The 27,507-nt window shown below is 39.8% G+C and overlaps 1 pseudogene; it reads left to right on the forward strand.

The window, feature by feature from the left end:
- On the forward strand, nt 1-27,507 carry LOC147000303 (uncharacterized; annotated as a pseudogene).

Below are 27,507 nucleotides of genomic sequence, written 5' to 3' on the forward strand. Positions count from 1 at the left end.
ATGCTTTGGAATGGGAAAATTGGGCAAGGACCAAGCTCCAGGGGAAAGGTAACTGAAGGGAGATGGCGGGCTGGTGAGAGTGTGCCCACAACTAGCTGGGGGACTGAGAGAGCAATCTCAGAACTCTGGAGAGGCAGAGCCTGAATTTGTGGAAGAGGCATTGCCTAGGAGAAACACACAGTATTAGTCTCGGGCCAGGTTAAGGAACAGACAGAGACCTCTAATGCTGGCGCATAGCCGGACTTAGCATGGTTATTATTTTTTTTAATTACATACTACACCTGTGTCTCCTTTTTTTTTTTAACCCATTGAGGCTAATATGTGCTTCTAATATACTCCTCTGAGTACAGAGCTATTCAATGGAACATGGTCAACTTTCCAGGATTCACACCCAAAAAACTGACTTTCTTTCTCCCAACAGTTACTCCCAGTAGTTCCTCAGCTGAAAAGGGGGATCACTTTGTGATCACTGTTCCCCTCTCTGTGCTTGGATTTGTCTGCCTCGATCCTGCACAGGTCTTGTGAATGCTGTCACAACACCTGTGAGTTCAGACATGCGCTATTCCTGCTGTGTCCAGAAAACAGTTTTGCTCTAGCCATCTACTGCCTCTGACTTTTATGGTCTATACCCTCTTCTTCAATTATTCCTGAGCCAAAAGAGGAGGAGGTGAGATGTCCTAGTTAAATTGAACATTCCATACTTTCTTATGGTCTTCACATTGAGCGGTTGTGGGTCTCTATTATTGGTCACCACCTACTACAAAAATGAAGCCTCTCTGATAAGGTGTGAAGCTGCACTAATATATGTGTTTAGCAATAAGTCATTAGGAGGAAGTTTAATACTATGTTAATTAGAAGAATAATAGTAGCAATTTCTCCCCTAGGGGATATGACCTGTCCAGCCACGGGTCCTTGACCCAGATTACAGTGTAAGACACGGGTTCCATCTTGTGCAACAGACTTGAAATCCAGTTAGAAGAATTGGTTAGCCCCATGACATTTATTCCACTATGGCCCACAGGCATTCCTTGTCAGATTGGACATTATTTTAGTTCAAAGGATTCACTGCTGGGTAAGACTGGTGTCTACTTTTCTGTATAGCACCTTCCTTCCAGTACTATGGAAGCTACACAGTATGGGTGAAGCTTCTGGTCAATGCCAGCTTGGTTTCTTCATGTTCTGTGACTCAACAATGTGGTGTCTTCATTGATGTGGTCTTATCATCATGTTCTAGAGGATAGCCAAGATTAAAGGCAGTAGCATATAATAGTGAGGTTTCACGGGAACCCACTGACCAATAATTCCAAAAGATGTAACCTGTTCCTGATATTGGGCTTTTTATTTGATAATCTATGGTGTCTATGACGGGTATTATTGCCTCATTATAGAGTAACTCTGTTTAATCTATATATGTGTGTGTATGTATGTGTGTGAATACATGTATATGTACATGTATACATTATATATTTATATAGTACATATTTAGATAGTATTATATATTATAAAATCTTCTATACTAGTAAGTTTATATATTATTTTTTCAAATGTCTTCAGTGTTAAATTTTCCTCCATACCTCTCTACTATATCCTGTCCTCAAACACCCCACTCCACTTAATCCTTCTTGCTCCATTCTTTTTCTTCCTCTTGTATACCACCTGCATTCAAAATCCTAGTACTTTACATTCTATCTCTCAAAACCTAGGGTGTGAAGATAGTGTGAATAAACAGGAATGTGCTATTACAGAGATTACTGTCATTCAAGAACATAGATGTGGATTTCACCCAGAAGGAACAGAAGCATCTGGACTGCTCAATTAACCTTTTATACCAGTGGTTCTTAACCTGTGGGTCACGACACCTCTGGGGGAACCACCTAAGACCATCAAAAAGACAGCTATTTAAATTTTGATTCATAACAGCAGCACAGCTACAGTTATGAAGTAGCAACAAAAATAATTTTATAGATGGGAGTCACCATGTCATGAAGAACTGTAGCATTAGGAAGGTTGAGAACCTCTGCTGTAGAGGGATGTGATGCTGGAGAACTATGGTCACCTAGTCTCAACTGGTAAAGATGTCTTCCCCATGTAACTCAAAGTTGTCCAACTAAATGTTTTTTACTAATCGTTGCTGTGATTTGGTAGTTCATGGCATATATGATGACTCTTACGAACTTCATATCTTTCCAAATGGAAGTCATTATTTTGTCAAGTGCTAGTTGGACAAATGTGTTGTATGCTAAATGAAACTACATATTCTCTTCTTCCTTTTGCTTAGTAAATACAATATTACCTTCATATTTTAATAAGTTATCCAGTTTCCAAACCAGATATTATTTCTAAGCTGGAACAAGGAGTATATTCATAGTTCATAAAGTGTCCTACCAGACTGGATCTATCCAAATAAAAATCATGAATAAGAACAAGGAGAATAAAATATCTGTTTGTTTTATTTTTTTTTTAACTGATTGGTACTTTGGTCAACTGATTGGTGCCTCGGCAATTTGTTTTGTCCTTGTTGAAATCTACTATTCTTTGCTTGTATTCCAAGAACTCAGTAACCATTCAGAAAAGAAAAATGTGGGAAGCATTCAACAAATAATTGAAAGGAATTGTGGGACCCTTAGTGGAGAGTCATTAGTTGTTCACTCGTGGTTGTCTATGATATGAAAAGGCTTTAAGGACAATGGAAGACAGAGTCCTTCCAAGAAAACACGCTGTACATCAGGAGGCAAGGCCTCTAAATGCATGACTTTGCACAGTTAATTATCAAATGCAGTGAGAAAGTATAATGTCTGTGAATGACATCAGTGCTGAAGAAGGACAGTGTTTACTAACTGGATGCTAGAGCATCTGGACAAATGATGGTAACACGTAAGTTTGGTGGGGGACTTTTGCTAGTTTTATATCATGCATATGGTAGATATTTTATCATGAGAAATGGAGTCTGTGCTTATTCTTGATATGAATCTGACAATTCATATTTGTATTATATTCTGTCTTCTTTCATGCCTGTCTCCACCTTTGTTTTCTGAGGTCACTAACTATGGGATTGTCCACTTGTCCCAGTTATTCCCTATGATTTTATGATTTTCTTTCCTTCTTTTAGACAGGAAGAATAACTTTCATAACTCCAAGTTATATCTTCTGAGGACTATTCCCTTCCAAAATAAGATACTGAAATGAACAGTTCACTTGAATCCATTTTAAAGTTGGTCCTGGTGATGGCCAACTGCAGAAATGTGAAGAAAATCAAGAAAACCTATACAGGCTTGTCATAATCATTGATGGCGAGCCAATGACTAAGACATCAACTCATAAATACAATTACTGGGGAAAATATTTCAAGGGTCTATAGTGTCATGTGTATCAAAGCAAAGACAATAAATATGATATAATTAATAGCTTAGAATCAAGTATTGGTATCCAGTATTCTAATAAAATAACATAAGAACAAACACTGATGAATGTTGCTGTGGAAAACTTTTTAGCTAGAGTGTGTCTAATTCAAATCTTGAGAAAATTAACAGCAAGGTACCACTGCAGTAACAATCACTCTATAAACATTTTCAGCAATAATCAGCCCCTCACTCAGAATCAGGAAACTAAGGGGGGAAATTGTGTCTGGATTGCATGTGAAAAGGATTTTTCTCAGAAGTTACACTTTTCTGTGCATCAAAGAATCTACACAGGTGAGAGGTTTCACCTCATTGTATGTCAGGGAACTCTCACTAGGGAGAAATCTGACTGTTCTGAGTGTAGGAAAACTTTCTCTCAGGAATCATTCCTCATTATTCATCAGAGAATTCATGCCAGAGAGAAACCTTATCTATGTAGAGAATGTAGAAGGCATTTCTCCAAAAGTCCCAGCTTATTATATACCACAGAGCTCACACTGAAGAGAAGACATCTGAGTGCACTGGATGTGGCAAAGCCTTCTGCAAAACGCCCCAGCTTGTTATACATAAAAAGATTCAAACAGGTGTGAAGCCCTACACATGTGCCTACTGTGAAAAAGCCTTCAGCAGGAAGACAGGACCCACTGCATATCCATTGACTCATAGTGGGGGAAAGCCCTATGACTGTACTGAGTGCAAAAAATACATTATTTCATAAATCACAGCTCATCATACATCACAGGATACATACTGGAGAGAAACCCTATAAATTCAATGAATGTGGAAAAGCCTTCTGTCAGAAGTCACATCCTTTTGGACATCAGAGAATTCTCACAAAGGAAAAAAAAAACTATGTATGTGCAGAACGTAAGAAGGCTTTCTTTCAGAAGTCCCACATCACAGGACATCAGCAGATTCCTACTGAAGAGAAGCATTATATATGTGCTGAGTGTGGAAGGCCTCTTCTAGAAGTTGTGCTTTGTTCTAAATCAGAGAATTCACACAGGAGAGAGACCATATCAATGTGCTCAGTGTGATACCTGCCACATAATAAACAAAACACTAAATGTGCAGAACAAAGAAAGAATATTAAAAGATGCAAGGAAAAAAAGGCCAAGTTACATATAAAGGCAGACCTATCAGAATTACACCCAATTTCTCAACAGAGACTCTAAAAGCCAGAAGAGCCTGGGCCGATATCTTGCAAAATGTAGGAGATCACAGATGTCAACCCAGATTACTATGCCCAGCAATCATCATAGACGATGATTTAATCATCATAGATGGAGAAAACACGATATTGCAGCAAAACCAAATTTAAACAATATCTATCTTAATTTCATTAAGAAATCAGAACTCTCCATATCAGATAATTCATACCATGGCAAAGACAAAAAAATAAATTGACTACATAATAGAGTTTAGTTTTTGATCAACCTTAATAGTTACTAGAGACATGAATAATATGGTCAGTTTGGGGACAAAATATTTATAGATCAAACTCTATAAGAAACTAAATATTTCTAGTGTGATAATGTCTAACTTTTTCAGCAATGATAAATGAGATTACAAATGTGGAGCATTTTAATATGTTATATAAGTTTTATAAAGTTCTGAGCTCATAAATTAGTTGAACAAGCATGTATACTAAAATTGCCAATTTATATATTGCTTCTCCTACATTATGATAAGCAGACATTAAAATTGCTAATGTCTGTTGGCATAATCATAAACATCCATATATAGGGCATGGGGAAAAGCATAGAAAAATTTTAGAAACTATATTGTAAGAAGGAATTGAGCATTGTCAGGAGCCATCATAGGACAAGCTAATAACTCTAGCAGGTGATCTTTCCTGAGATGGTCTACTTCAGATTATAATATAACTCATGATAGATCTGCTCTTATAGGCAAGGCCGAAGAGAATTCATTTAGGAAATCTCCCTGCTATTAATATGATTTTCCTGTTATTACTAAACATATATAACAATCACTAGGTATTAGCCCACACCTTTTGAGCATATCTCTGAGATCTACCAAGATGTACTGTCTTGTAGTGATGCTGTATAAACAAATAGATAACTTCTTAAGTTTTAATGATGATCCTGTAAGAATTCCTAAAATTCTATCAGTGACTAATAAGTTCTTTTATAGTGGGACTGCTATTAGTTCCTTTTCTGAGTCAGAACTGCAATCAGAACTCTGTCAGTCTCTCATGTGTCACTAGTTAATTACCTCTTAGATAATAACCAGACTTCCTCCTTCTCAGAATATATACAAAGAGATTGTAAAACAATTAACCAAAGGTAATAAATAGGGAACTGATGATTTATTATAGGTGCTAGGACAGAAGATAAAATATTGACTGGGTTTATCGATACAAAACTTCGCTAACTTAGTTACAGTTTTCAATGAACCGGTGGAGCTGTGTCAGGTAATGGATGTTTAGCCAGAAAATTACTCCTAATGGATATGCATGTAAACATTCTCTGTTGTAAACTTCAATTTCAATTTATGATTTGATTTTATGTTTAAACTTGTGATGAACTTTTAACATGTGATCATGTATTCTGAAAGATGTGTAAGTACTGAGGACAAAGAGATGAAGAGAAAAAATTTCCCTTGCTCTGATTAGGATCTTTCTGCTTTCCCCTTTTCTTTTTTCTTTTTTTCTTTTTAGAGATTCATTTGTTTTATGTATATGAGTACACTGTAGTTGTCTTCAGACACACCAGAAGAGGGCATCAGATCCCATTACACATGGTTGTGAGCCACATTACTGGGAATTGAACTCAGAACCTCTGGAAGAGGAGTCGGTACTCTTAACCACTGAGCCATCTCTCCAGCCCTCTCCTTTTCTTAGATAGCTTCCATAGGAAACTTTGTACAACTTAGTTATAAATGCTATAATCACTTTTCAAAGTGTCCCCTTTTCTTCCTGTGACTTCCTACTAGTAGGCTGGAGTTACAGCCTCACAGTTCCTGCTCAGATAGAACAAAGGCCACATTAGTTAATCCCCTGCTGTTAGTCTATAGGTGTCAATCACCTAAGCCAGCAGCCTTTTACCCTCAGAAAGAGCAAGAACATTTTTTAGGACTTTTTAGAAGTTATTGTCATAGGACAAAGGGCTTCTCCTCCCATTGATGACCGACTAGGCCATCCTCTGCTGCATATGCAGCTGGAGCCATGAGTCCCACCATGTGTGCTCTTTCGTTGGTGGTTAAGTCCCTGGGAGCTCTGGGGATACTGGCTAGTTCAGCAGAGGATGGCCTAGTAGGACATTAATGGGAGGACAGGCCCTTTGTCCTATGAAGGCTCTATGCTCCAGTGTGGGGGAATGCCAAGGCCAGGAAGCAGGAGTGGGTAGGTTGGTGAGTAGGAGGATGGGGAAGGTGATAGGGGGAGGGTATTTTTTGGAGGGGAAATCAGGAAAGGGGATAACATTTGAAATGTAAATAAAGAAAATATTCAATTAAAAAAAAGACTATTTTTACAAATAAAAAAAAAAAGAAGTTACCATCAGCATTTCAGTATAGTTAGAGAGCTAGAACATCCAGAGACCCTCAGATTTTAAAGCCACACCATAGTCCTACTCTGTGCCCCTACCACTACCCTCTTCAGGCTGAGAAGCTCCAAGCAAAGCATGGCATTTCAAGCTATAAGAGTCTTGTGTGAAGTCATTGTTTTTAATAGCTGAGTAGTACTCCATTGTGTAAATGTACCACATTTTCTGTATCTATTCCTCTGTTAAGGGGCAGCTGGGTTCTTTCCAGCTTCTGGCTATTATAAATAAGGCTGCCATGAGCATAGTGGAGCATGTGTCCTTGTTATATGTTGGAGCATCCTGGGATATACCAGGAGTGGGTTAACTGGGTCCTCAGTACTATGTTCAATTTTCTGAGGAAAGGCTAGACTGATTTCAAGAGTGGTTTTACCAGCTTGCAATCCCACCAACAATGGAGGAGTGATCCTCTTTCTCCATATCCTTGCCAGCATCTGCTGTCACCTGAGTTTTTGATTTTAGCCATTCTGACTGATGTGAGGTGGAATCTCAGGGTTGTTTGGATTTTCATTTCCCTGATGACTAATGTTGAACATTTCTTTGGGTGCTTCTTGGCCATTTGAGATTCCTCAGTTGAGAGTTCTTTGTTTAGCTCTGTACCCCATTTTTAATAGGGTTATTTCGTTTTCTGGAATCTAACTTCTTGAGTTCTTTGTAGATATTGGACAGTATCCCTCTATTGGATTTGACAATATCAATGAACTAGACCCCCCCCCCAAAAAAAAAAAAACTCCCAGGGACTAAACTACCAACCAAAGAGTACACATGGAGGGATCCATGGCTCCAGCTGCATATGTAGCGGAGGATGGCCTTATCTGGCATTAATAGGAGAGGAGACCCTTGATCCTGTGCAGACTGGATGCCCCAGTGTAGGAAAATGCTAGGGCAGTGAGACAGGAGTGAGGAGCACCCTTACAGAAGCAGGGGAAAAGGGGCATTGGATAGAGGGTTTGCAGAGGGGAAACCAGGAAAGGGAATAAAATTTGAAAAGTAAATAAATAAAGTAACCAATAAAAAATTTAAAATAAAAATTAAAAAACAGTGTTGTGTGAATAAAGTAAAATGGGCCAAGTAGAGTAAATCAAATTGATATATATGCATCTTCAATTTCAAACATATAAGTCGACCTAGATCTTTAAAAGGACTTTGGTCTTAAAACTGGTGCATTTTGATCAGGTTTTCCTTTTGTTCTCCTCACTCAGAAATTTAATGTGGCAGAGACCTTGGTATTGAATCTGTAGTGTCTTGGGTTTAAGCTTAGATCAACTAGTAATGAAAGTTTTGTGAATTCAAGCCAGCTTTCTTCATATATATACATGAATATCTTTTCTTATAAATAAATACAAGTAGAATATTTTCAGTAAATATTCCTCTTTTATCAATGTTACCTTGTAAGAATAATACACATTAAGATTAATGTGCTCTGGGGCACAGCCAGCAGAGGTGAGCTGTATTTTGTCCCCTATGCTCCATCAGCAAGCCCATGACTCTGCCTCCCTTCCCAAGAAGGTCTGCAGGAAACCCCAAGAGTATTCATTTCCACCTGGGATGTGGCCAGCAGAGGCAAGCAGTGTGGTGTTTCTTAGCTCTATTGTCAGATCCAAGCTCCACCTGACTCCCCAAGGAGTCCTGTCAACGAAATGAATAAATCCCTTAAAGAAATACAGGGAAACACAATCAAACAGGTGAAGGAAATTAATAAAACTGTTCAAGGCATGCAAATGGAAAAAGAAGCAAGAAGAAAACACAAACATAGGGAATCCTAGAGATGGAAAACTTAGGAAAGAGGACAGGAATTACAGATGCAAACATCACCAATAGAATACAGGAGATGGAAGAGATAATCTCAGGCATATACGATGAAAATACACAAGTCAAAGAAAATGTTATATCCAAAAAGCTTCTGGCACAAAACATTCAAGAAATCACTATAAAAAAATCAAACCTAAAAATAATAGAAATAGAAGACTCCAAGCTCAATGGCCCAGAAAAAAATTTCAACAAAATCATAGTAGAAAACTTCATCACCCAAAGAAAGACATGTCTATATACATATAAGAGGCTTAAAGAATACCAAATGTATTGAACTAGAAAAGGAAATCCTTCTGCCACATAATAATCAAAACGCTAAATGTACAGAACAAAAGGAGACAGAGACAGAGAGACAGAGAGAGAGGGAGGGGAGGGGAGGGGAGGGGAGGGGAGGGGAGGGGAGGGGAGGGGAGGGGAGGGGAGGGGAGGGGAGGGGAGGGGAGGGGAGGGGAGGGGAGGGGAGGGGAGGGGAGGGGAGGGGAGGGGAGGGGAGGGGAGGGGAGGGGAGAGGAGAGGAGAGGAGAGGAGAGGAGAGGAGAGGAGAGGAGAGGAGAGGAGAGGAGAGGAGAGGAGAGGAGAGGAGAGGGAGAATTGAAAGATGTGAAGGGGAAAGGCCAAGTAACATATAAAGGTAGACCTATCAGAACTATACCCACCTTCTCATCAGAGACTCTAAAAGCCAGAAGAGCCTGGGCAGATATCTTGCAAACTCTCAGAGATCACAGATGTCAACACAGACTACTATACCCAGCAATCATCATAGATTTCTTTTAATCATCATAGATGGAGAAAACAAGATATTACCCAGCAAAGCCAAATTTAAACAATATCTATCCACAAATCCAGCCCTACAGAAGATACTAGAAGGAAAACTCAAATGCACAGAGGCTAACTACACCATACAAACCCAGAAAATAAAAGCCCCAGACCAGCAAAACCAAAAGAAGGAAACCAAGCATGGGTGTGCACATACATGTATGTGCACACACAGAAACACACACTCGGGGCAGGGGGGGGCTCTCCTTCCCATTAGAGACAGGGAGGGAGAATGGGGCAAAGGGGTGGAAAGGTGAAACTGGGAGGAAGACTGCCTCATTAATTAATTAACTATACAGTTAATTAGTTAATGAAAAGAGATGAATGTGCTAAGTTCATGCTGAAGCTGCTCTGAACACAAGAGACATTTTCCTGGCCCCTGATATCAATTTACTTTGTCAGATACATACTTTAAAATATACTAAGACCCTTAAGATGGCTCTATGAGTAAAAGTGCCTACCATTAAGACTTACAACTCTACAAAGTTCAATTTTTAGAACCCACATTATAAAAGGAAAGAACTGACAACTGAAGGTTGTCATCTACCTCAATATGTGCACCACAGCATACACACACACATGCTCACATACACACACACACACACACACACACACATGCACACACTCATTCACACTCAATAGTTAAATGTTCTAATGTTTTAAACACTAATACTAAAAAAAAGTCAAGCCCAATAAGCTTCACTTGTGAACTTCCCCCAACTAAATTATATTTACAAAAGTAATAATACGAGGGAAGCAGAAACCGGCCTGAGTAGGGCCACAGGCCTCATCCGGCCGGAACAGCACCTGTGTAGCTAGAGCGCAGGGTCAGCTGTCACCCGCCAGCTACCCACGACCCCCGCCACAGGATTTTGAGATTGCTGGTGAGTGGAACACAGCTTCTGCTCCAGTCCAATCACGCGGGACCTGAGACTGCTCTGGTTGGGGAGGCAGAAATCCGGCCTACGTAGGGCCACAAGCCTCTTCCGGTCAGAAAAGCACCAGGGTAGCTAGGGCGCAGAGTCGGCTGACACTCCCCAGCTACCCACAACACCCGCCACAGGATCTTAAGACTTCTGGTGAGTGGAACACAGCTTCTGCTCCAATCAAATTGCGCGCGGGACCTGAGACTGCATTAGTTAGGGAAGCAGAAACCATCCTGAGTAGGGCCACAGGCCTCATCCGGCTGGAACAGCACCTGTGTAGCTAGAGCGCAGGGTCGGCTGACACCCGCCAGCTACCCACGACCCCCGCCACAGGATTTTGAGACTGCTGGTGAGTGGAACACAGCTTCTGCTCCAATCTTTAAACAGTGACAACGACAACAACTAACCCCAGAGATTACCAGATGGCGAAAGGTAAACGTAATAATCTTACTAACAGAAACCAAGACCACTCACCATCATCAGAACCCAGCACTCCCACTTCGCCCAGTCCAGGGCACCCCAACACACCGGAAAAGCTAGACACGGATCTAAAAGCATATCTCCTGATGATGGTAGAGGACTTCAAGAAGGACTTTAATAACACACTTAAAGAAATACAAAGGAACACTGGTAAACAGGTAGAAGACAATAAAGAGGAAGCACAAAAATCCCTTAAAGAAATGCAGGAGAACACTGCTAAAGAGTTACAAATCCTTAAAGAAAAACAGGATAACCTAATCAAACAGGTAGAAGTCCTTAATGAAAAACAGGAAAACACATCCAAACAGATGATGGAAATGAACAAAACCATACTAGACCTAAAAAGGGAAGTAGAAACAATAAAGAAAACCCAAAATGAGGCAACACTGGAGATAGAAAACCTAGGAAAGAAATCTGGAACCATAGATACCAGCATCAACAACAGAATACAAGAGATGGAAGAGAGAATCTCAGGTGCAGAAGATTCCATAGAGAACATCGGCACAACAATCAAGGAAAATGTAAAATGCAAAAAGATCCTAATTCAAAACATCCAAGAAATACAGGACACAACGAGAAGACCAAACCTACGGATAATAGGAGTGGATGAGAATGAAGATTTTCAACTCAAAGGACCAGCAAACATCTTCAACAAAATTATAGAAGAAAACTTCCCAAATCTAAAGAAAGAGATGCCCATGAACATACAAGAAGCCTACAGAACTCCAAATAGACTGGACCAGAAAAGAAATACCTCCCGACACATAATAATCAGAACAACAAATGTTCTAAATAAAGATAGAATACTAAAAGCAGTAAGAGAAAAAGGCCAAGTAACATATAAAGGCAAGCCTATCAGAATTACACCAGATTTTTCACCAGAGACTATGAAAGCCAGAAGATCCTGGACGGATGTTATACAGACACTAAAAGAACACAAATTCCAGCCCAGGCTACTATACCCAGCCAAACTCTCAATTAACATAGATGGAGAAACCAAAGTATTCCACGACAAAATCAAATTCACACATTATCTCTCCACGAATCCAGCCTTTCAAAGGATAATAACAGAAAAAAACCAATACAAGGACAGGAACCACGCCCTAGAAACTACAAGAAGGTAATCCCTCAACAAACCTAAAAGAAGACAGCCACAAGAACAGAATGCCAACTTTAACAACAAAAATAACAGGAAACAACAATTACTTTTCCTTAATATCTCTTTATATCAATGGACTCAACTCCCCGATAAAAAGACATAGACTAACAAACTGGCTACACAAACAAGACCCAACATTTTGCTGCTTACAGGAAACTCATCTCAGAGAAAAAGATAGACACTACCTCAGAATGAAAGGCTGGAAAACAATTTTCCAAGCAAATGGTAAGAAGAAACAAGCTGGAGTAGCCATTCTAATATCTGATAAGATTGACTTCCAACCCAAAGTCATTAAAAAAGACAGGGAGGGACACTTCATACTCATCAAAGGTAAAATCCTCCAAGAGGAACTATCAATCCTGAATACCTATGCTCCAAATACAAAGGCAGCCACATTCATTAAAGAAACTTTAGTAAATCTCAAAGCACACATTGCACCTCATACAATAATAGTGGGAGACTTCAACACACCACTTTCACCAATGGACAGATCGTGGAAACAGAAACTAAACAAGGACACAGTGAAACTAACAAGTTATGAATCAAATGGATCTGGCAGATATTTACAGAACATTCTATCCTAAAACAAAAGGATATACCTTCTTCTCAGCACCTCATGGTACCTTCTCCAAAATTGACCACATAATTGGTCACAAAATAGTCCTCAACAGATACAAAAATATTGAAATTGTCCCATGCATCCTATCAGATCACCATGGACTAAGGCTGATCTTCAATAACAAAATAAATAATAGAAAGCCAACCTTCACGTGGAAACTGAACAACACTCTTCTCAATGATACCTTGGTCAAGGAAGGAATAAAGAAAGAAATTAAGGACTTTTTAGAGTTCAATGAAAATGAAGCCACAACATACCCAAACTTATGGGACGCAATGAAAGCATTTCTAAGAGGAAAACTCATAGCTCTGAGTGCCTCCAAAAGGAAACTAGAGAGAGCACACATTAGCAGCTTGACAACATACCTAAAAGCACTAGAACAAAAGGAAGCAAATTCACCCAAGAGGAGTAGACGGCAGGAAATAATCAAACTCAGGGGCAAAATCAACCAAGTGGAAACAAGAAGAACTATTCAAAGAATCAACCAATCAAGGAGCTGGTTCTTTGAGAAAATCAACAAGATAGATAAACCCTTAGCCAGACTCACTAGAGGGCACAGGGAAAGCATCCTAATTAACAAAATCAGAAATGAAAAAGGAGACATAACAACAGATCCTGAAGACATCCAAAACACCATCAGATCCTTCTACCAAAGGCTATACTCAACAAAACTGGAGAACCTGGATAAAATGGAGAAGTTCCTACACAGATACCAGGTACCAATGTTGAATCAAGATCAGGTTAATGATCTAAACAGCCCTATATTCCCCCAAAGAAATAGAAGCAGTCATTAATAGTCTCCCAACTAAAAAAAGCCCAGGACCAGATGGGTTTAGTGCAGAGTTCTATCAGACCTTCAAAGAAGATCTAATCCCAGTTCTTCACAAACTATTCCACAAAATAGAAACAGAAGGTACTTTACCCAACTCATTCTATGAAGCCACAATTACTCTGATACCTAAACCACAAAAAGACCCAACAAAGATAGAAAACTTCAGACCAATATCCCTTATGAATATTGATGCAAAAATCCTCAATAAAGTTCTTGCTAACCGAATCCAAGAACACATCAAAACAATCATCCATCCTGACCAAGTAGGTTTCATCCCAGGGATGCAGGGATGGTTCAATATACGGAAATCCATCAAAGACAAAAACCACATGGTCATCTCATTAGACGCAGAAAAAGCATTTGACAAGATCCAACACCCATTCATGATAAAACTCTTGGAAAGATCAGGAATTCAAGGCCCATACCTAAACATGATAAAAGCAATCTACAGCAAACCAGTAGCCAACATCAAAGTAAATGGTGAGAAGCTTGAAGCAATCCCTCTAAAATCAGGGACTAGACAAGGCTGTCCACTTTCTCCAAACCTATTCAACATTGTACTTGAAGTCCTAGCCAGAGCAATTCGACAACAAAAGGAGATCAAAGGGATACAAATTGGAAAAGATGAAGTCAAAATATCACTTTTTGCAGATGATATGATAGTATATATAAGTGACCCTAAAAATTCCACCAGAGAACTCCTAAGCCTGATAAACAGCTTTGGTGAAGTAGCTGGATATAAAATTAACTCAAACAAATCAATGGCCTTTCTCTACACAAAGAATAAACAGGCTGAGAAAGAAATTAGGGAAACAACACCCTTCTCAATAGTCACAAATTATATAAAATATCTAGGCGTGACTCTAACTAAGGAAGTGAAAGATCTGTATAATAAAAACTTCAAGTCTCTGAAGAAAGAAATTATAGAAGATCTCAGAAGATGGAAAGATCTCCCATGCTCATGGATTGGCAGGATCAACATTGTAAAAATGGCTATCTTGCCAAAAGCAATCTACAGATTCAATGCAATCCCCATCAAAATTCCAAATCAATTCTTCAACGAATTAGAAAGTGCAATCTGCAAATTCATCTGGAATAACAAAAAACCTGGGATAGCAAAAACTCTTCTCAAGGATAAAAGAACCTCTGGTGGAATCACCATACCGGACCTAAAGCTTTACTACAGAGCAATTGTGATAAAAACTGCATGGTACTGGTATAGTGACAGAGAAATAGACCAATGGAATAGAATTGAAGACCCAGAAATGAACCCACACACCTACGGTCACTTGATCTTCTTCGACAAGGGAGCTAAAAACATCCAGTGGAAGAAAAACAGCATTTTCAACAAATGGTGCTGGCACCACTGGTTGTTAACATGTAGAAGAATGGGAATCGATCCATTCCTATCTCCTTGTACTAAGGTCAAGTCTAAGTGGATCAAGGAACTTCACATAAAACCAGAGACACTGAAACTTATAGAGGAGAAAGTGGGGAAAAGCCTTGAAGATATGGGCACAGGGGAAAAATTCCTGAATAGAACAGTAATGGCTTGTGCTGTAAGATCAAGAATTGACAAGTGGGACCTCATGAAACTGCAAAGCTTCTGCAAGGCTAAAGACACCATCAATAAGACAAAAAAACCACCAACAGATTGGGAAAGGATCTTCACCTATCCTAAATCAGATAAGGGACTAATATCTAATATATATAAAGAACTCAAGAAGGTGGACTCCAGAAAGTCAAATAACCCCATTAAAAAATGGGGCTCAGAACTGAACAAAGAATTCTCACCTGAGGAATACCGAATGGCAGAGAAGCACCTGAAAAAATGTTCAACATCCTTAATCATCAGGGAAATGCAAATCAAAACAACCCTGAGATTCCACCTCACACCAGTCAGAATGGCTAAGATCAAAAATTCAGGTGACAGCAGATGCTGGCGAGGATGTGGAGAAAGAGGAACACTCCTCCATTGTTGGTGGGATTGCAAGCTTGTACAACCACTCTGGAAATCAGTCTGGCGGTTCCTCAGAAAATTGGACATAGTACTACCAGAGGATCCAGCAATACCTCTCCTGGGCATATATCCAGAAGATGTCCCAACCGGTAAAAAGGACACATGCTCCACTATGTTCATAGCAGCCCTATTTATAATATGCAGAAGCTGGAAAGAACCCAGATGTCCCTCAACAGAGGAATGGATACAGAAATTATGGTACATTTACACAATGGAGTACTACTCAGCTATTAAAAAGAATGAATTTATGAAATTCCTAGCCAAATGGATGGACCTGGAGGGCATCATCTTGAGTGAAGTAACACAATCACAAAAGAACTCACACAATATGTATTCACTGATAAGTGGATATTAGCCCAAAACTTAGGATACCCAAGATATGAGATACAATTTGCTAAACACATGAAACTCAAGAAGAATGAAGACCAAAGTGTGGACACTGTGCCCCTTCTTAGAATTGGGAACAAAACACCCAGGGAAGGAGTTACAGAGACAAAGTTCGTAGCTGTGATGAAAGGATGGACCATTTAGAGACTGCCGTATCCAGGGATCCATCCCATAATCAGCTTCTAAACGCTGACACCATTGCATACACTAGCAAGATTTTGCTGAAAGGACCCAAATATAGCTGTCTCTGTGAGACGATGCCGGGGCCTAGCAAACACAGGAGTGGATGTTCACAGTCAGCTATTGGATGCATCACAGGGCTCCCTATGGAGAAGCTAGAGAAAGTACCCAAGGAGCTAAAGGGATCTGCAACCCTATTTTTGGAACAACATGATGTACTAACCAGAACCCCGGAACTCTTGTCTCTAGCTGCATATGTATCGAAAGATGGTCTAGTCGGCCATCAATGGAAAGAGAGGCCCATTGGACTTGCAAACTTTATATGCCCCAATATAGGGGAATGCCAGGGCCAAAAGAATGGGAATGGGTGGGTAGGGAAGTGGGGGGCACTATGGGGGACTTTTGGGATAACATTGAAAATGTAATTGAGGAAAATATGTAATAAAAATATTAAAAATTAAAAAAAAACGTTAAAAAAAGTAATAATACAAAATTTTTCACAAAATTGAAGAGTGAGAAATAATTCCAAATTCATTCTATTAGGCCATCATTGCCTTGACACAAAACCAAAGATAAATAGCAACGTAGAAAGCTTAAGTGTGGGGCCAGAAAGATGGCTTGGTAGTAAAAGGCACTGGCTGCTCCTTTGGAGGACCAGAGTTCAGTTCCAAGCACCCACATTAGGTAGCATACAACCACATGAAACTCCAGTTCTAAGGGATCCAATATCTTCTTCTAGATTCTTTGGACATACATGCACACACAAACAAACATGCACATACCAAACACTCATTCAGATACACCTAAATACAAGGAAACAATACTTTTAGCAAAATGAATGCAATATTATACAAAAAGGTAGTGTGCAAGACCAGGGGATTTTTATTATAATTGGGTTCATGACAGCAACAGCCCCACTGTTTGATACCAAATTGCTGTCTGTTTCTTTCCTGTTGCTTTGTTAAAATATCCCAACAAAAACAATGCAATGGAGAAAGAGGGGTTTTCTGAATTTTTGTTTTGTTTTTTTTGTTTGTTTGTTTGGTTGGTTGGTTAGTTGGTTGGTTGGTTCACAGCTTGATGGTACAGTCTGTCATGGCATGGGTGTCTTTGAAGTGGTTGATCCCATTGTGTCAAGAGTAAAGAAGCAGAGAATAATGAATGTTAATGTCCAGTTCACTGTTACAATTTCCATCCCAAGGAATGATAACACCTTATTTATTGTGGCCCTTTCCACATCAATTACCATAATGAACAGTTACTCTGATACCTAAACCGCACAAGTACCCAACCAAAAAAGAGAACTTCAGACCAATCTCACTTATGAATATCGATGCAAAAATACTCAATAAAATTCTTGCAAACTGAATCTAAGAACACATCAAAACCATCATTCACTACAATCAAGTAGGCTGCATCCCAGGGATGCAAGGGTGTTTCAATACACAGAAATACATTAACGTAATCCACTACATAAACAAACTCAAAGGGAAAAAAACACATAATCATTTCATTAGATGCTGAAAAAGCATTTGACAAAATACAACACCCCTTCATGTTAAAATTAATGGAAAAATCAGGAATTCAAGGCCCATACATAATAAAAGCAATTTACTGCAAACCAACAGCCAATATCAAACTAAATGGACACATACTTGAAGCAATCCTACTAAATCAGGGGCAAAACAAGGATACCCACTCTCCCCATATCTATATTGAAGTGATAGCTAGAACAATAAGACAATAAAAGGAGATCAAGGGGATACAAATTTGCAAAGAAATAAAGGTATTACTATTTGCAGGTAATATGATAACATACATAGCGACCCCAAAAATTCTACCAGAGAATTTCTCCAGCTGATAACAACTTCAGCAAAGTGGCCAGATATAAAATTAGCTCAAATATATCAGTACCTTTCCTTTATACAAATGATAAACATGCTGAGAAAGAAATTAGGGAAACAACCCCCTTCACAATAGCCACAAATAATATAAAACATCTTGGGGTAACTCTAACCAAACAAGTGAAAGACCTGTATGACAATAACTTCAAGTCTCTCAAGAAATCAAAGATCTCAGAAAATGGAGATATCTCCCATGCTCGTAGACTGGCAGAATTAATATAGTAAAAATGGCCATCCTACCAAAGGCAATCTACAGGTTCAATGCAATTCACACCAAAATCCCAACATAATTCTTCAAAGACATGGGAAGATCAATTCTCAAATTCATCTGGATACCCAGAATAGCGAAAACAATTCTTAACAATAAAAGAATGGATGGTCGAATCACTATCCCTGACCTCAAGCTCTACCTCAGAGCAATAGTGATAAAAACTTCATGGTATTGGTACAGAGACAGACAGGTTGATCAATGGAATAGAATTGAAGGGAAAAAAACTTACAGACACATGATCTTTGACCAAGAAGCCAAAAATATACAATGGAAAAAAGAAAGCATCTTCAATAAATGGTGCTGGTCTAACTGGCTGTCTATATGTAGAAAAGTGAAAATAGAGCCATATTTGTCACCTTGCACAAAGCTCAAGATCAAGTGGGTCAAGGACCTCAACATAAAACCAGATACACTCAATCTAATAGAAGAGAAAGGGAGAAAGAGCCTTGGACTCTTGGCACAGGGGGAAATTTCCTAAACAGAACTACAGTGGCTCACACTCTAAGATTAAGAATTGATAAATGGGACCTCATGAAACTGGAAAGCTTCTGTAAGGCAAAGAACAGGACATAATCAGTAAGACAAATCGGCAACCTACTGATTGGAGAAAAATATCTTCACTAACCCCACATCTGATAGAGGGCTAATATCCAAAATATATAAAGAATGCAAGCTAACCACCAAACAACCAAACAACCTAATCAAAAAAATGGGATATAGAACTAAACTGAGAATTCACAACTGAGGAATCTCGAATGTCTGAGAAACACCTAAAGAAATGTTCAAAGTCCTTAGTGATCAGAGAAATTCAAATCAAAATGACCCTGAGATTCCACCTTATACCAGTCAGAATGGCTAAGATCAAAAACTCAGGTGAAATCAGATGCTGGCGAGGATGTGGAGAAAGAGGAACACTCCTCCATTGCTGGTGGGATTGCAAATTGGTATAACCACTCTGGAAGTCAATCTGGGGGTTCTTCAGAAAATTGGAAATAGATCTACCTGAAGACCCAGCAATACCGCTCTTGGGAATATACCCATGCCACATGGGCACGTGTTCCACTATGTTCATAGCACCCTTGTTTGTGATAGCCAGAAGCTGTAAGCAACCCAGTTGCCATACAACAGAAGAATGGATACAGAAAATGAGGTCCATTTACACAATGGAAACTACTCAGCTATTAAGTTATCCTGAGTTTTTCAGGCAAATGGATGGAACAAGAAAATACCATCTTGAATGAGGTAACTCAGACCCAAAAGGACATGCATGGTATGTACTCACTAATAAGTGGGTATTAGCCAAAAAAAAAAAAAAGTTACAGAATACCCAATTACCATAATTAAGAAACTTATTCATAAACATGCCCAGAGGATGATTCTGGATCTCATCAAGTTAGTCATTGAAATTAACCATCAAACCTGGAAAAGTCACACAATTAAATTGGCACCTCAACAAGAAATAACAGAATCAAAGTTAATTTGGGGAGGAGTGGTTGCATGGCCATGAGATGGGTGATGAGACATAAAATTGAGGTTGATTTGATAGTAAAAGTAAAATATCCACATGGACAATCCCTAAAGAGATAAATTTCCCAATGTAATTTGGGATAGTGTGTCCTTTTGTTATAGGAACAGTTACATGTTAGGATAATACGACTCATAATCAAGGATAAAACATTAAGGATGTGTCATGCATCCTTAATAAATGGGTCCACTGAATAACTACAGGGATACCCTCCAGAAGGTTGATGAACTAATGAACTTACAATGATCCCTAAAACTAGCACGTGTGGATGGGAACATAGTCAGGCTATGGTAGCTATTGCATGGTCTTTTTTTATAGTTGATAAGACAAACAAGGGAGGCTCACCTATCTTTTTGAAAAGAATGAACTAAGAAATGACTTATAATGGGGGAAAGGCATGCAGATGCTATATGTCACATTCGTTTGCAATGGAATAAAGAGAGTGGTGCCCTCAGACTCCGTACAGCTAATCTTGCAACTGTTGAGATGAAACACCCCAAGAAATTTTATGGCCCTAAAAGGCAACACAAATCAAAGCTTAAGCAAATCTAATACATAGAGAGGGCCAGACTCCATCCCAGGCCAAGAGTCAAACTGCCATCAGCTGCATGGTTCTAGATTTAAAGCCATAATGAATACAGGCATAAAAGAGTTGTAGAATCTTCCTCCATGATTAAGAAAAGTCACTAAGACCAAGTTTATGGGAGGGGAGTCCCTGAATGCAGACCCTGAAAGTCCATTGTGCAAAACCATGAAAGTAAAACTTAAATAGATTTGGAAACTCAAGAATGTTGGAGATGCCATGGGATGTCTGCCAGGGAGAGTTGCAGACAAGCAATGGAACCAGCCCAAGAGAGAGAACTATGTTCCAGTCAGCAAAGCTGTAAGAGCAGAGCCATATAAGCCATCTTTGATATCAGTTAGGGAACTGCAGAATTTGGAGTTTTCTCTACTGACTTCCAGTCTTGCTTTCATCCCATATTACCTCACTATGCTCCTGTCCCTCCCTATATATTCTGTGCCAATATATATTGGAAGTATGTGATTTCCTTTTTTATTTTATAGGTGGTTACAATTAAAAGATTGCCTTGAGTCTTAGAAAAGATTTTGGACTTTGGACTTATAAATTATGTTGAGCCTATTAAAGGCTATCAGGACTTTTGTAGTTGAACTACATGCATGCATATTAATATAATGATATGACCATAGGCCTTTGTGATTTTTGTCTCAACATGTAAGCTCTCAGCTATTATTCTAGATCCACATCTGCCTACCTGCCTACCTGCCCACCTGCCTGCATACCTGCTTGCCTGCCTATATCCCTGCTCCCTGCCATGATGGTCATGGACTCACCCTCTGAAAGTGTAAGCCCAAATAAACTCATTCTTCTATTAGTTACCTTGGCTACGGTGCTTTATCACAGCAATTTAAAAAAATAACTAAGACAATTGTCATTACAAAAACAAAACCATGGCTTTCAGTTATTATTATCAGAGAAGAAATAGTCTTTACTAAAAAGTGTGAAGATAGCTGAAGTAGAGTAGTTACTTCCAAAGGGTCTGGTTTAAATTAGTAAGAAAATCAGAAGAAAGAAAAATATATATCAATGTGTTAAGATACTTTCTAAGATAATCAACAATGCCTGACTCCCCATACTCCTATTTGTTTGTTTGTTTGTTTGGTTGGTTGGTTGGTTGGTTGGTTGGTTGGTTTGGTTTGATTATTTTTTGAGATGGGATTTCTCCAGTAGTCCTAGAACTCATGCTGTAGACCAGGCCAGCCTTGAGTTCACAGATAACCACCTGCCTCCCAAGTGCTGGAATTAAAGGTGTCTACCACCAGGGTCCCTTACTCATTCAATTTGGTGACCCTCTTTTCCTCTGAGGATGGGAAGCCACAACTGGTTTTTCATTACTGACTAGAACAAAGGTGACTAAGTGCAGCTTATTTAATTTAAAATTATTTCATCTTGCTATAGGATTATTTGATAACATTGAAAATGTAAATGTGAATTTGTTCAAAGACCACATGGTAAAGAATTGAGGCAACTAGATTTCTAGCCCATGTTCTCCAGACCCAGGTCAGATCATTATATGAACAAGCACAGAGCAAGTTCATGAGCTCCCTCAGTTGGATCCCTAACCCTGTCTGACACATGACCACAGCCCTATGAAAGCATATAAAAAGCAACCAGTGAAGCCATGCCCAAATTCATGACCCATAGACAACCATTAGGCAACAAATATATAGATAATGAATAATGAAAAATTAAAGAAAATTATAAAATTTAAAATATAATAATTAGAAAATTAAAGCCTCTAAAATATTAATAAGATATTATATTTTTAAAACATCTATTTTATTTGATTTATGGTTTATATGTGTGGAGATGCCCCTAGAGTCCAGAAAAGAACATCCCCTGAGACTGAAGTTAGAGGTAGTTGAGAGTTATAATATACATGCTGGGACCCAAACTTGGGTATTATGCAAAAGCAGTACTCACTCTTCACCACTCATCCATATATCCAGGGCCAAGTAAGATACTAATTATAACAAGATAGTGTGGTTAGGGGTGGACAAGAAATATACTTTATGAGAAAACACTGTCTAATAAAATGTAAATGTAATGGTTGAAATATCAAAAGCTAATTGCTAAAGAGATGTCTTAGTTGGTAAGAATGTTTGTTGTACAAGCATGAGAGCCATAGTTCAGATCATAGTGCCCACAAAAAAGCCAGGTGTGGGCATATTATGATTGATTTTTACTCCCAATTTGCCACAAATTTGAATGAAGTGAGTAGGGAGCCTCACCTGAAGACATGAGCTGATTGCCTTGCCTGATAGCAGAAGACCATCCTAATTGTGGGTAGCAGCTTTTTATAGAGGCCCAGATACAAAGGGGAAGGCAGGAGGAAGGTCATTTGCCTTTTGCTATCTTTCTCTTCCTCCTTTCTGTGGGTTGATTCACCCTGTCGCTGCTACTGACTCCTTTACTGGTATCAGAACAAGGGTTCCCAAATTCCATTGTACATCAATGGCTCTCCCAAACCTTTCAGAATTTTGGCACCCGATTGGAACTGCTGAGGCACCCAGCATTGTGGACTGATCAACAATAGAATTTCAGTTATGATTCAGTTGTTATTGCCATTTTAATATATGCTGATGTAACAAATTCACACACACACACACACACACACACACACACATATATGCAAAAAAGCAGACTTTGAGAGAAAGAGAGGAAGTAAGATAGATAAGAAAAGATATTGTAGGAGTTAATATCATCAAAGTATATTATAGTTATGTATGAAAGTATCATGTACCTATTATTTCATAAAATTAATATACACTAAATAAAGGGCAATTTGGAAAGCTAAAAAAAATTATAATACATTCCTAGTGCTTGGATATGCACAAAATACACACAGATCAGAAGAAGAAAATCAAGCTGTTTGTGGGAACCCACATCTCTAATCCCAGCACTTGAGAAACAGAGAAAGGAGGATTGTGAATTTCGAGGCCACTGGGAGCTATATAACAAATGCATAGCTAGCTAAATCTAGCAATAAGTCAATTTCTCAAAGTGGGGGGGTGCGTAAAAGAAAAGAGAGATAAAAACAAAGTACTATGGGAGGAAGAATGAAGCGTCCATTGACTTACAGCTAAGTCAAAGCATGGACATGTGAATACTGAGATGCTGACTAAAGGTGTAGGGAGGCTTCTGGAATCTTATCAATACAAAGTAACAGAAAGTATATTTAAGAGAGGACACCAGGACTCCAATAAAGGACACATCCAGAAGGAAGAGGATAGTCAATGGGAAGGCCCACAAGTACTTTCCACAATGCTTCTGAGTTATTCTGGTGTCTGGGACACTTAACAATTCCTGGAGACATTTATTTTTTTAATTTTTTATTAGGTATTTTCTTCATTTACATTTCCAGTGCTATCCCAAAAGTCCCCCTTACCCTCCCCCACCCACTCCCCTACCCACCCACTCCCACTTCTTGGCCCTGGCATTCCCCTATACTGAGGCATATAAAGTTTGCACGACCAATGGGCCTCTCTTTCCACTGATGGCCGACTAGGCCATCTTCTGATACATATGCAGCTAGAGCTCAGGGGGGGGGGTGGTGCTGGTTAGTTCATATTGTTGTTCCACCTATAGGGTTGCAGATCCCTTTAGCTCCTTGGGTACTTTATTCTCACAACTGGGAGGTGAGATGGCAGTGACACCTCTTGTGCAGAGACCAGGGATACTGTAAAGTGCCAAATATTATATAAGACAGGAATGTGCCCCCATGCCTCATCACTCTTATAAGTATCCCAAAATCCTATCATACCCCCTCCTCAAAAAAGAAATCACAAAAGCCAAACTCTGGAAAAAATGCATGGCATAGGATTAAGTCAGCTATCCAGTCTGCATTGCTTTATGACCATAGTGTACAGTACAGTCCCTGGATGGGGTGGATAGGTTGGGTGACTAAGAAAGAAATTGTGCTCATCTTACATGTCTGTCTATCTAAATCACAGAGCTCTCATTGGCAAACACCATTAGAAGGGACACCAATCGCCTTGCTCAAAATGAAGCACATTGAAATGTGAAGTATCCACCAGGATGCCAGACTACAGAAAGAAGGGTCTATGCAAATTCTGACACTTCTGATTGCCACATGAGGGTTTCACTCCTAAAAGTATAGAGAAGACTGGGTGATGGGGATGATGATAAGGAACATGCACGACATCTTTCCCCTCCATGCTACTTGTGCTGCTCACTTATGGGAATCCAGTAAGCTATGTAACAATCGTAGATTGTATCTAGCCTCAAAGCATGTTAGAATACTGGGGCATGAAGGAGTCAAGTGTGAAGGCAGTATTCATGGCCATAGTCCCAAGGCAAGAGTATCACTCGGTTTTAACCAAGAGGATATGAATAAAAAGGAATGCAAGAAAGAGAAGCCAAGTCTGAAGGTGACCACAGAAATTATTTTTTTAAAATGCAATGAATCCAGGGTCACTGAGGAAGGACGTGGACTCCCACCAGGCACACACAGAGCACCGCTGAAGGAATGCATACTATTCTCCATCAGACTAAAGGAATGCATGCTGTTCGCCCACCAACTGTTTGTTTTCCTCATCTCATTCTTTCTGTCTCCATCCCTTATTCTCACTGTACATCATTAACAATAAAGTGAGATATCAATCCTAATAAAGCATGCATGTCTGAATGACATCACTTGATTAGTGTATGCTGGCATGGTTTTCTCTTATTCACAAATGTAAAGTAAGGATATTGGCACTGATGCTTAAGGAAAGGGGGAGATGGTCCTGAAAGAAAGTCTCAAGGCCAAACAAGGATCAGAAACACTGAGGCTTCACCTGCTTGCTCCTTCGGTACATTTTCCAGGGTAGTCTCCCATAGCTGTTTTTCCATGGGATTCCAGCGCTGAGGGTCCAGCTTAGTCAGACAATGTAGAATGTCTTTCATAACCCCAACAGTTTGGCCGTGTCTCCTGCATTTGCAATCTAGTTATGGTGAACAAAACTAGTCGAACAGCATTTTTTTCAAGTAGGATTTTAGAGTTTAAGTGAAAACTTTTGTGCTATAGGGCTCCCATAGCGTCACATAAATCAGAAAGCACTTGATGGGTTGTGTACCATCCAGATGGGAGCCAAGATCTTCCCAAGGCCACCTACGTTCCAAAGCAAGCCTATGATATTGGTGGTGCCATTTCCAGCGTCTTGTCAAAGACATTGACTAGAACCCTGGATACCATGTCCAAAGGCTCCCTGGTGCCATAGACAACCTTCAGCAAGTTCCAATTCCCAGTGTGTTCTCACACTTCATGGCTTCTGCTTCATAAAGACCCTATGGCACGGGGTCTTTATGGTATGGTAAACAATGGAGAATGGGAGAACAGTAGGCACTCCTACAGGTCAGTGAGCAGTGAGGTACCTAAAGGCAGAAGAGCCGAGTTGAGGTACAGGAAGGAGCTCAACAACACACACTAGAACAGTATGACTTCACCTCTCTGGACTCTGGGTTTTATCTACCAATGGAGGCAGTATAGACAGTTAAACGGGAAAACAAAACAAGCAAAAATCACTCACTTGTTCAACTAACATACATGGACTAGGTATGTGTTGCTGATTACAATAAGGAAATCCTCTCTCATAAGGGAGGTCACAATCTCTCCAGGTACAGTGAAAGGTGGAGCCTGGGAAACGGGCCTCTAGGAGTCAACTGTCAAAGCAAGAAAAATGTAATCAGGGACTAGAGTAAAAGCTTTCTCTCTCTCTCTCTCTCTCTCTCTCTCTCTCTCTCTCTCTCTCTCTCTCTCTCTCTCATTCTTCTTGTTCTGTTCTTTTTGTTCTTGTTCTTCTTGTTCTGTTCTTGTTCTTCTTGTTCTGTTCTTCTTGTTCTTGTCCTTCTTGTTCTTGTTCTTCTTCTTCTTCTCCTCCTCCTCCTCCTCTTCCTCCCCCTTCCTCTTCTTTTTCTTCTCCTCCTCCTCACCTGTGTGGCTCTATATTAATACAGATTTTCATAATTTTTGTTACTTAAGTAAGAAAGCAATAGTTGCTTATATATTTCTCTGCTCTAGGTGGCACCAAAGGACATCAAATAGCAATATGAGGCATGAATAAGGCAGATACAGCAATAGATATGTATTGGAAAGTCATATTGATGCCTACATTACACAGGGACTCCCTGAACCAGATGAGAAATCCTGGCTTCTCCAGCTGAGACCTTCCTATACTGACACCTCTCATACACGAACTACCATAGCCCCCGTTTACCAGGCTTATCTGCATTTTCCAGGAATTTCGCTCCACGAATTCATCTCTCATATCCTCCTGCACCAAGTAGAGAATCACAGCTTCCCCTGATTAATGCCTCCTGTGTCACCCTAAAACTAACACTAATCCCACAAAGAAAAAATGGATACATCAACCCTGATAAGACTCACCCTCCTCTCCACATTGCAATGCCTCCATAGAAAGAACAGTGGTGACTAAAGAAAGAAATGAAGACCTCCTCCCTATACCCCAACCAACCTCTAGGCTCCTGCTAGGACTAGTCCTATATGAAACCATCCACGGGTCCCTTTTGCACCTAATCCAACCTCTCCACTCAACCAGATACATCCTAGAGGACCCGCTGCACTCAGAGCAGTTGCTAAAAACACCCCACCCCACCCCCTGAGTCCCAGAGCTGCTGCTGAGAGCCTGGTGGACTCGGAATCCATCACAGGCCAAAACTCCTGTCCTCCTGAATTCCACTCTTCAGTCCCTTCCACCACTTCTGGGGCAGACTCCTAGTTGGTCTGCTCCCCTGAAGATACCATATCCTGATCCATACTAGAGGACCTGCTGCACTCAGAGCAGTTGAGGATCTACTGCACTCTGAGCAGTTGAGGATCAGCTGCACTTGAGGCAGTTGGAAAAAAGTGTGACTTCTCCACTGAAGACCCAACAGTCTGAAGGCCTCCCAGGAAATCTACTGCAGCCAGAGCAACAGATCAACAGCTTCTCTGTCCCTATGAAGAGCCCCCAGATAGAAAGCCCCACAGATGGTCTGATACAGCCAGGGCTGCAGTTCTACTGGGAGACCTGA

The sequence above is a fragment of the Mus caroli genome, unplaced genomic scaffold (genome assembly GCF_978045245.1).
Source record: "Mus caroli unplaced genomic scaffold, Mus_caroli_1 scaffold_19, whole genome shotgun sequence".
Lineage (NCBI taxonomy): Eukaryota > Metazoa > Chordata > Mammalia > Rodentia > Muridae > Mus > Mus caroli.